Below are 11,956 nucleotides of genomic sequence, written 5' to 3' on the forward strand. Positions count from 1 at the left end.
ATCTCAGACCTTATTAAGCTGACATGTGTAAAACTTTTCTCCCTCTCCTCTCTATCTTTTTATTTTTTTATATCTTCGTCTCTCTGTGTCTCTTTTTCTGTATCTCAGTCTCTCTCACTCTGTTTGCCTCTCTCCTACTGCCACTCTTCGTGTATTAAAGACAAACAAAACCATGACAAGCTCTTTTACCTGATAGCCCACCTCACCGGCCCGAATACTAGTTTGAATGCTAACCATCTATATTCAGCTAGTAATCTCCCTTCATTCAGTTCTCATGTTACTTGTGCAGATCCCTTGGAGCATATCTCTGCTTTCTACATTAATGTATTCCTCATGTGTTTCTCTGTCAAAAATACCTGGCAAAAGCAACTTAAGTAAGAGCTGATTTGGGATCACAGTTTAAGGGTCCATCATGGCAGGAGTATGAAATGGCTACACATATTGCCTCTGCAGTCAAGACAGATGAAAGTCATTGTTTAGTTGACTCTTCCCTTTTTTATGATGTCTGAGATATTAGCTTATAGCACAGTGACAGCCACATAGAGGTCTTTCTATCTCAGTTAACACAGTCCAGAAAACAGCTCACTGATATGCTCAGAGCCTTGTCTACTAGATCCTGACAATATTAATCACTAGAAATAAATAAAGGATCCAAAATGTAACATTGAACTTGCCTTTTTCTAGACCAGATCTAGCGATTTTCTTGACAATGTGTATGTGTATGTATACTTGGTAAATCAAGTATTAGGCTTGATCCTCATGTTGAGGATTTTTTTCAATGAGCTCAGCAAAGAAGTGCTAATTGTTCGTGGGTATGTATGTCTGAATTACAAGTTCAATGAAGCTTCCTCTGATGCATACTCAAACCATTAAAATTCCCCTGATTATTGTTTCTTTCCTCTATGTCTTCCTTTTGAGAGACTTACTACATGTTGTCAGTATACTTTCTCATTTACTCTGTCCTACAACACACAGCAAACAGGCTTAGAATCACATCAGTAGCATCAGATCAATGGCAAAGTCATGTTTAAGACTTCCTTGAGCATCATTTAGCTTTCATCATTAGATTATATTCTTCCAAGAATCTATTGTCAGGTAAACACTGTCTTCAGAAATTACCTGACTTATTATGTTTGTTCAGTTCTGTAATTAATTTTACCATCTTAAAGTTAGTTTAGAATTTTTACTTTGTTAGTATTCAATACTCAGACTTATACTTGTTTCATCCTTTTAATTTCATTTCTGCAAGTAGTTAAAATATTTTAATGTTAAAAATTATGGAATGGTAAAGTCGCAGTTGAGGGCATTTTTAGTCAATCATATCTGGAAATGCCATCACAGACACACCTTGGTATATATTTTATTGATCACTTAGGCACATCTTAATCTGAGAAAAGTAAAAAAAAAAAAAATGAGAATACCAGTCACACACACAGTGGCTTATCACAGAAATCTCCCTCTCCTGTTGCCACCAATCCATTCTTATTTATCTCTTCTATATATCCATTTATTTTACTTTGTCCTTATTCCGTGTGTTCATTTTCTCACTTATTGTAGCACAGTAAATACCATCCTTTTTCTGCATCAATACTTGTATTTCTCCCTTGACAGTATACAATAGAAATCAGTTTAGATCAGTTTAAATGTTACATACATTATTTACTGTGGCTTCCTTATATCTAACTATGTGAGCTAAGTACACTTTACTCACTCAGGCATCTACTAATGGACACTTACCTTTTGCCAACGTAGCTTTATTTGTAATAGGTAACTGTCAGGAATACAAGCAAACATCTTTTAAAGACCAAATGTCACATTCTTATTGATTTCTAGACCTATTACTGAAATCAGCAAACTTCAGGAAAGGGTGTTGATCTCTTAGCTCGGGAGTCAGTGTATATCTGCTTTGGGGTGGAAAGGGAGACAGTAAGTGCTGGTTGACAGCTAACATCTTGACAGGATCTGGAATCTTCTAGGAGTTTAGTTTTGAGGCACATCAGTGAAGAACTGGTTAGTTTCATTCTTTGTTGTTCTCTTACAAGCCACCTCCAAATTTAATTATCTACATTTCTTTTGGCTGTATAAATACTTTTGAAATATGTAAGCTGTTCTGAAAACCATGGTATAGTGTAAAAACATGAAATAAACAATACTAGTAATAGAGAGGCTAAGATAGGAGAAACAAGATTTCAAGACCATTATGTTGTACACAAGACACTGTCATGTACAAACAAGCTGAAAGTGTATATGGATTGCACATTATTGGACCTATTTCTCCAATTACCAAATTAGAGAGCCCATTGGATGAGAGTCGACAAATTTCTAATTCCTCATATTTTTGGATTTCAATTGATTAGGATATGTTGGTAATATTAATTTTCATATTAAGATATTAGGAAAAAGTAATTATTACTTCCTGTTGTTTTTGTTGTAAGAGGTAGAATTAGGTTTGTGTGGGTATGTTGAAAGATTACTTTCTTGCTTCTTCTTGGGTGTAGTTTTTCTCCTTATGTTGGTGTTTTCCATCTATTATCCTTTGTAGGGCTGGATTTGTGAAAAGATATTATATAAATTTGGTTTTGTCATGGAATATCTGGTTTGACATTTGTAACTATTGTATTAAGTTTGAAGAAGAGGACTTTATAAGTTATTCTTTCTCTGAGATAAATGCTTTTCCAAATTATCACACCCAATGAACCAGATTCTTACCTTCACCTAATGTTTGTGCCACCCTCCAAGCAGAACCATTGTTCATTGAAACAGTTGATGAATGACTTTATGGATAGACCATCTTAATACACTCACCATTTCTTAAATGAATGTAACCTGTTCTCTGTGGGCTGAGAATAAATTCACTCAAGTCAAATAGCTTTGACCATAGTAGGAAGTCTGTATACAAAAATCATGACTACAATTCATTCCTTGGTGCAGCAGAACTGTCAACTCTCAGCTTAGCTATGATGGAGGTAAAATCCTTTGGTAGTATGAGGGTCATTGAAGTACAGTCTTATTACAATGAAACCCAATGTCTAAAAATTGTTCTTATTTTGGGTTTGTACCACAGTAAGAGCCAGATTTTAAGCTCTACTAAAAACAAAGCAAACAAAAAGACTTTATAAATTTATGTTCATTTAAGAAAATACTAGTAGTGATGTATTATTTTAAAATATGCAGTTAATATGTTTGGAGTCATTTAAAATTTATATTGAGAAAAAGTTATGTATTTTCAGTATTACTATAGACAAACATCTACATAAGACTGTTAAATTGATTTTTGTTTTATATCAAACAACTTTTATAATACTCATTTTTATTGTTTTAATATTTTATAAAATTTAAAGAATATGACAAAAAGGTATTGTAGGTATTTAAGGGTGGGTCTCTGGGAAGAGTTGGGGTACAAAAGTGAAACAAGAATGTGATTTAATTCTATTTACTTAAAATATTTTTAAATGTTAACAAATTCAGATAAATTGAAATCATATATCTTTTCTCATCATAATGCAATAAAACTTAAATCGATAAAAAAAGAACTGGTTAGTTTAGTTTAGTCTCTTGGTATAGCTATGAGAGATTTTCTTGATTAGGTTATTGAGGTGAGAAGGCTCATCCACTGTTGGTGGCAGTATCAAAGACTTCTCCAGGCTTGGATATTGGGCTGTATGAAAAAGACAAAATGAGCTAAGCAAAAGCACTAACCACTCTCTGCCTCCTGATTGTGAACACAATGGAACCAGATATGTCACTCTTCTACTACCAAGGTTTTCAACAGTTCTCTATTAGGGCCATGAATAAATTCTTCTTCCCTTAATATATTTTTGTCAGTATATTTTATCATAGCAATAGAATTGTTACTAAACAGCAAGGTACTAGGCTTATGAGGTTTATGAGACACTTTTTCCCTTGTAGCCTATATTGCTTTTCAAAACAAGTAAAGACATTGATTTTGTATTAATTAGTATGAATGAGACCTGACACATTAAAAAGGCTGACCATGTACTGTGGCATGTAACAGAGACAATGTCATTTATGTTGTGACAGGCTTGGAGATAGGAGTGTCAATTAAAATGTGAATTAATTCTACTATCTCTGAGCTTTCATTTTTTATAAGTTTCTCCATAATCAGAGCATACATAGAACAGACAGACAGACTTACACTTAGAAACAACTTTGTTCAGGATGGGTGACAATTTAGTGGATAGGGGGCTTGTCATGTAGGTGTTAGGAGCAGAGTTTAGAGTTTCAGAATCTATATGAAAAAGTTCAGCTGTTGTGATGGCCCATCTGTAATTCCATTACTCAGGGTTCAGATACACAGGGTCACCAGTAAAACTTATTAGGTATAATAGCTTAATTGGTAAATTTCAGATCCAATGAAAGACCTTGCATTAGTAAATAGAAAGGAGAATAACTGAGGATACCGGCTATAAAAAAAACCATGTGCACTCAAACACATATGAACATACATGTAATACACAGAGAGATACAGATAAAAAGAGACAGAGACAGAGACAGGGAGAGTCAGATAGACTGACAGATACAGAGCGAGAAAGAGAAATAGGGAAAGTACTAACCTTCTTTTGGTCTTAGAAAAGCAAGGGTAAATCGTACCCTTTGCCTTTGGTTAGTCTCAGAAGTCTTCCTGGTGTGATATTGACATCTTCAAATTTCCAACCAAAGGTTTATAAAACACTATTTATTCTGAGGCCCTGTGTCATAAATTCAGAGAGTTTGTATTCTTTAGTCTACATGGTGAAGTGTGAAGGAGGGATAATTTTATACTTTTATTTGTACAAAGAAGAGGTTGGGAAATATCAAGGCTCAAGGCAACCATCACTCAATAATGAAAGTGACATTTTGGAATTGAAGATAGCTTTCAAAGAGTTACCATGTTCTTCTCCAGACTGGACCTAATAATGCTTGCCACAAAATCCTGCCAAGGCCTCATAGAAATTTCCCAGACAAGGACTACAGCTATGGTTCAGGTGGTAGACAACTTACCGAGCTTTCAGGAATCCCTGGGTACTATCCCTTGTATTATATAAATCAGGCAGTTGTAAGGTATGTGTGGAACCAGCACTAGAGAGATATAGTCAGGAAGGTCAGCAACTCAAGGTCACTCTTGGCTATATAAGGAGTGAAAAGAGTAACCAGTTAGCTTAATGAGTAAAGGCACTTGCCAAATTTGAAGACCTATGTTTAATCCCTTTGACCTTCACAAAAGCATTGCGGCATGTGGGTGCTTACACCAAACTCCAATTACTCCAAACACACATGTGCACACTCAGATTGTCTGTCTGTCTGTCTGTCTATTCAGGTTTTTTGAGATAAGCTTTCTGTGTGACTCTGACTGTCCGAGAATTCATTCTACAGAACAAACTGGACTTGAACTCTGCCTCCCAAATGCTGGGATTAAAGGAATGCATTACCATGGCTTATCTGACTTATTTATTTTTATTTTGTCAGTAGGAAAATTTTTTTTTTGTTTCTGTGTATGTGTACTCCAGGCATTCCTGGTACCTGTGAAGGCCAGAAAAACCTGATAGTTCCCCTGAAATTGAGTTTCAGATGGTTTCAATTCTCCTTCTTTATGTTGGCAATGAAATCTGGATTTGCTGTAAGCACGGCAGGAGCTTATCTCTACTGAGCTATCTCTCTATCCTCCTAAAAAGACTTCTTTTAAAAAACAATTGCTTATGATAAATCTAGGTGACAATAGATCCTGACAAGGATATTTTCAAGAGGAAAAGAAAATGAATACTTGTAAGATACCACCCAAAAGAACAACATTACTGTTCTTTTCTAAGAATATAATTTTTTGACTTAAAAGTGTTTCTCTCTCTCTCTCTCTCTCTCTCTCTCTCTCTCTCTCTCTCTCTCTCTCTCTCTCTGCTACAGAGATAAAACATTGAACATCAATGGGGAAAATGGCTGGTTCTGGACCTGAGTCTTCCATATTTACTGTATTAGATATACACCTCAATGAGAAAGCAATTAAAAAAAAAACTCTTGTTTCAGCCAGCCACTTTTCTAGATAGCGTCTAACATATCCAGGCTTGCCTTGGGCTCACTCTGTAGCAGTGTATGATTGTAAACTCCCAAGCCTCCTGATTTCCTAATTAAGTATAAAAATCACTGGGATTTACTACCATATCCAGTTAATGAAGGGTTGGGGATAAAAGAGTTCTTCTTTCATGTTAGGTAAGCGTATCTCAACTAAACCTCAGCACCGAGGTATATACTCATGAGCTCAGGGGCTACGGTATTCATTTACCTGGTGCCCCTCATGCCACCCTGTATACATCACTAAAAAAGAGCTCTAAGCATCTTAGACACATAACATTTTATTTTTTAATTTTTTTCAAGACAGTTTTTTTGTTTTGTTTTGTCTTGTTTTGTTTTGTTTGTATAGCCCTGGCTGTCCTGGAACTCAGACTGGCCTCCAACTCAGAAGTCTGCCTGCCTCTGTCTCCCAAGTGCTGGAATTAAAGGCATGTGTCACCACTGCCCAGTGACACATAACACTTCTTTTAATACACAGGTGCAAAAGTTGTTTCAGCATATTTGGAATCTAATCTTCTACCTTGTTAGACCATAAAAACAGATTTCCTGGGTCTCTTTGATCATGCCGTCTACTTGAAAGCAAGGAAGAAAGAAAAATAGCTCCTCAAAAAGCCACATAAACTATAAAGGGTACAGTGAACTGAGAGCATAAATCACAGTCAAGCATGTTGCCTGGAAGTTGTAAATGTGGCCATCATAGGTAGGTGGAAGAGTGATGATAGATGGGACGCTGGGTATATCACAGCTAATGCAAGGAGGGCAGTGGCCAGGAACTGGTCATGCATGCTACCACAAACAGAGAAGCTCTGTTCTAAAAGTGGTTGTCTGTGGTTGGTACAATAGACAGGGATGCATTCCTCCCGGAGCAGCTGCGCTAGAATTCTTGGAAGAAATAACAGCTCTTGGCAGAAGCTTTTAAAGGACGTAGAAATTGCTTTCCATTCAATTGTTATCCTTACCATTATAAAGGTTGAAGGGAAGGTGGGTCCCACAGCATAGGTTCCTGGACTTATTTGTAATGATAAAGTTATCTATATTTAACTGGAATCTGTTCTAGCATTCTTTATTCATCTTTGATTTTGTTAATTTGGATCTTCTCTCTGTCTGTGTTTGGGTGAGTTTCACAAACATGAACTTTTACAAAGATTCAACTCATTAATATTATGCACTTTTCTTGGAGTCTCTATTTCATTATTTTTCCCCCTAACCCTAATTATTTTTCCTGCTCACTGGGTAAGAGATATGCTTCCTGTTTTTCTAAAGGAGCATCATTAGGTTGTTTAACTTAGATCTGATGTTCTAATATGAGTGCTTATCACTATACAATTTGCTTGAAGATCTGAATGCCTTAATTATGTCCAGAATACCTAATAGGTTATGTATACTTTTGATTTTGGCTGTTTCTATGGATTTCAAACATCTCTTTTCTGATTTCTTCAATCTTCAGTGAATTTTTTTTTATGAAAAGTATATTTGTGTACTAAATAGACTTATCAGGTTTTATTTTTTATATTCTTATGCTTATGTATCAATATTCATCAAAAGGAATAACTTATTTTGACTGGCTGGGGAGGCAGTTCTATGGTTAAAAGTTTTACCATAAAAACATTAGGGCCTGTGTTTATATCCCTAGAACTCGTGTAAATGCCAGTGGCAATGGTGGCTCACCTGTACTTCCAGACTGGGAAAGAAACAGGAACAGATTTTGAGGACAAACTGATGACCAATACTAGCTATACAGAGAGCTCTGAATTTGACTGAGAAAGAGTAATCAAGGATGATTCTTAACATCAGTCTCATGCCTCAACATGCATAAGCACACAGAGGAATATCAAACCCAGTTCATATATGAGCTGGCATATATGCAAATACATGCATACATATATGCATTTATGAAGAGGTAAATGGCCAAGAAAAATGTATTATGTTTTCTATCAAAATATTTAGATTCTATATTCTCTTGTGCTGTGGGGTTGTAATTTATTCCAGTAACCTCTTCAGATGCTCCTAGAAGAGCATCAACAGAGTGGCTTACTAGTCAGATTGTTAATAAGGAGTCAAAGACCATGGCAGGTATTAGGGTAAATTCCTAGCCTGGGTTGAATCTATGCTTTAGGTCAACATGTGTGTTTCTATTTATTACTCAAAGCACTGGGCACTAGACTGCCCAGTTAAAAGACTACTAGACTGAGAATTGGGGAGCAGCTCTACTTTTTCCAGAATCTGGTGGGTAGTAGAACAAGTGCTGGAACTAGTTCTAATATATAATCCTCTACCAACTATTGCCTTTGGAAATCATAGAAGCCAAACCTCAGCTAATGTTTTTCCACCTGACAGTTTTATGAGTTAAATTGAGAGCCAAGGCACAAACATGAAAAGTTTTTTTTATAGATAATTTATTTTTTTACACTCCATATTTTATTTCCTAACCCCCACCCCCCCGCATCCACCTTCCAACTGATCCACATCCCATACCTCCTCCCCACCCATCTGTTTCCACGTAGATGTTCCTACCACTCACCTCACATGAACTCTAAACTCCCTGGGGCCTCCAGTCTCTTGAGGGTTTGGTGCATCATCTCTGAATGAACACAGACCCAGAAGCCCTCTACTGTATGTGTGTTGGGGGTCTCATATCAACTGGAGCATGCTGCCTGTTTGGTGGTCCAATGTTTTAGAGATCTTTAGGGTCCAGATTAATTGAAACTGCTGGTCTTCCTACAGGATTGCCCTTCTCCTCAGCTTGTTTCCTCCTTCGCTAATTCAGCCACATGGGTCAGCTGCTTCTGTCCATTGGTTGCATGCAAATATATGCATCTGATTCTTTCAGCTACTTGTTGGGTCTTTCAGAGGGAAGTCATGATAGTTCTGTTTTTGTGAGTGCTCAATAGTCTCAGTAATGTCAGGCCTTGGGACCTCCCCTTGAGCTGGATCCCACTTTGGGCTTATTGCTGGATCTTCTCTTCCTCAGGCTCCTGTCCATTTCCACCCCTGTAATTCTTTTAGGCATGAACAATTATGGGTCAGAGTTGTTACTGTGGGATGCCCCCCTCCCTCATTTGATGCCCTATCTTCCTGACAGAGGTGGACTCTATAAGTTCCCTCCACCTACTGTCAGGCATGTCATTTAAAGTCCCTCCTTTTGAGACTGAGATTCTCTCAACACCCAGGTCTCTGGTGCATTCTGAAAGGTCCCCCCAACCTCCTATCTCCTGAGGTTGCCTGTTTTCATTATTTCTGCTGGTCCTCAGAGCTTCAGTCCTTTCTCTCATCCAATACCAGATCATGTTTCTCTCTTCCCCTAACTCCCTCCCCACTCTCCACTTTCCCTCCTAGGTTGCTCTCTCCCTCCCCACTTGTGATAGCTTTCTTCTCTCTTCCAAATGGGACTGAGGCATCCTCACATGGGCACTTCAAATGTTGACTTTTTTAAGTTATATAGACTGTATGTTGGGTATTCTGCACTTTTTTGGCTAATATGCACTTATTAGTGAGTACATACCATGCATGTACTTTTGGGTCTGAGGATAATATTTTCTAGTTCCATTCATTTGCCTGGAAAACAGGTTGTCCTTATTCTTAATAGCTGAATAGTATCCCATTGTGTAAATGAATGACAAATACAACTCCCCTCCATGTTAAAAGTATTGAGGAGATCAGGAATTCAAGGCCCAAACCCAAACATAATAAGGGCAATTTACTGAAAACTAACAGCCAATATAAAATTAAATGGAGATATACTTGTAGCAATCCCACTGAAATCAGGGACAAGGATCCCCACTCTCCCCATATCTATTCAATATAGTACCAGAAGTGTTAAATAAAACAATAAGACAACAAAAAGAGGTCAAAGGGATACAAATGGGTAAAGAAGAGACAAAGGTATCACTATTTGCAGATGATATCATAGTATACATAAGCAACCTCAAGAATTCTTCCAGAAAACTTCTCCAGCAGATAAACAACTTCAGCAAAGTGGCCGAATATAAAATTAACTCAAAAAAATCAGTACTCTTCGTTTATACTAATGATAAGCAGTATGACAAAAAAATTAGGGGAACAACTCCATTCACAATAGCCACAAATAACATAAAATATCTTGGGGTAACCCTAACCAAACAAGTAAAATATCCATATGACAATAACTTCAAATCTCTCAAGAAAGAAATCTAAGATCTCCGAAAATGGAGAGATCTCCCATGCTCATGGATTTGCAGAATTAACATAGCAAAAATAGCCATCCTACCAAAAGCAATCTATAGATTCAATGCAGTCCTCATAAGATAAAAACACAATTCTTCAAAGACAAGGAAAAAGCAATTCTCAAATCCATCTGGAAAGGCAAAAAAAAAAAAAAAAAAAAAAAAAAAAAAAAAAAAAAAAAAAAAAAAAAAAAAAAAATAGCGAAGACACTTCTTACCAATAAAAGAACAGCTTTGAGAATCACCATCCCTGACCCCAAGCTTTACTACAGAGCACTAGTGATAAAAACTGCATGGTATTGGTACAGAGACAGACATGTTGATCAAATGGAATACAACTGAAGATACAAAAATAAAACCACACACTTGATCTTTGACAAAGAAGCCAAAAATATACAATGGAAAAAAGAAAATATCTTCAATAAAGGGTGCTGGTCTAACTGGCTGTCTGTATGTAGAAGAATGAAAATAGACCCATATTTGTCACCTTGTACAAAGGTCAAGTCTAAGTGGATCAAGGACCTTAACATAAAACCAGATACACTAAATCTAATAGAAGAGAAAGTGGGAAAGAGCCTTGAATTCATTGGCACAGGGGGAAATTTCCCAAACACTACTCTAATGGCTCATCTTGTAAGATCAAGAATTGATAAATGGGACCTCATGAAACTAGAAAGCTTCCATAAGGCAAAGGACATAGTCAATAAGACAAATCAGCAACCTACAGGTAGGGAAAAATATTCACTAACCCCACATCCAATGGAGGGGTAATATGCAAAATATATAAAGAACTCAAGAAGGTAACCACCAAAAAACCAAACAACCCCCAATTAAATAATGGAGTATAGAACTAAACTGATATTTCACATCTGAGGAATCTTGAATGGCTGAAAAGCACCTAAAGAAATGCTCAAAGTCCTTAATGATCAGAGAAATGCAAATCAAAACAATGCTGAGATTCCACCTTACACCAATCAGAATGGCTAAGATCAAATCCTCAGGTGACAACACATGTGGAGGATGTGGAGAAAGTGGTATGCTCCTCCATTGCTGTGGAGATTGCAAACTGGTACAACCACTCTGGAAATCAATTTGGAAGTTTCTCAGAAAATTGGAAATAGATATACCTGAAGACCCAGGTATACCACTCTTGGGAATATACCGAAAAGATGCCCCACCATGCCACAGGGGCACATGTTCCACTATGTTCATAGTGGCCTTATTTGTGATAGCCAGAAGCTGGAAACAACCTAGATGTTCCATGACAGAAGAGTGGATACAAACATGGAAAGTTAAATAAACATCAATTCAGAAGGATAGAATACAACAGAGTACTATACACAAGTACACAGTGAATACATGGTGGAAATAGGAATCTGGGGCTATGTAAAGTATCTTTACCCTTGGTACAGAAAATTCAATTTTTCAGAATATATAACTATAGCAGAAATGAACACTGAGATTTTAATATAGATTCCTTTCATTATAATTAAAGTATAAGTAAATTGTCAAAGTGATTGAAGGAACATAAGTAGCTCCCCACAGTGATTTCAATTCAGTTAAGCAGTATGTTGATGATCTATAGATTTCTTTTCCTTCCAAGAATTCTTACAGAAAACATACAGCATTTTTTTTCCTCAGCAAAGAGACAGATGTCGTGTCTGTGTGTGTGTGTGTGTGTGTGTGTGTGT

General features: G+C 36.7%; 1 protein-coding gene across 5 annotated transcripts in view; it reads left to right on the forward strand.

Annotated features, from left to right (window-relative positions):
* Positions 1-11,956, forward strand: part of Cntnap5 (contactin associated protein family member 5) — a 910,241-nt gene that overhangs the window by 601,985 nt on the left and 296,300 nt on the right. The window lies entirely within an intron of this gene.

Source organism: Mastomys coucha, unplaced genomic scaffold, assembly GCF_008632895.1.
Source record: "Mastomys coucha isolate ucsf_1 unplaced genomic scaffold, UCSF_Mcou_1 pScaffold1, whole genome shotgun sequence".
Taxonomy (NCBI): Eukaryota; Metazoa; Chordata; class Mammalia; order Rodentia; family Muridae; genus Mastomys; species Mastomys coucha.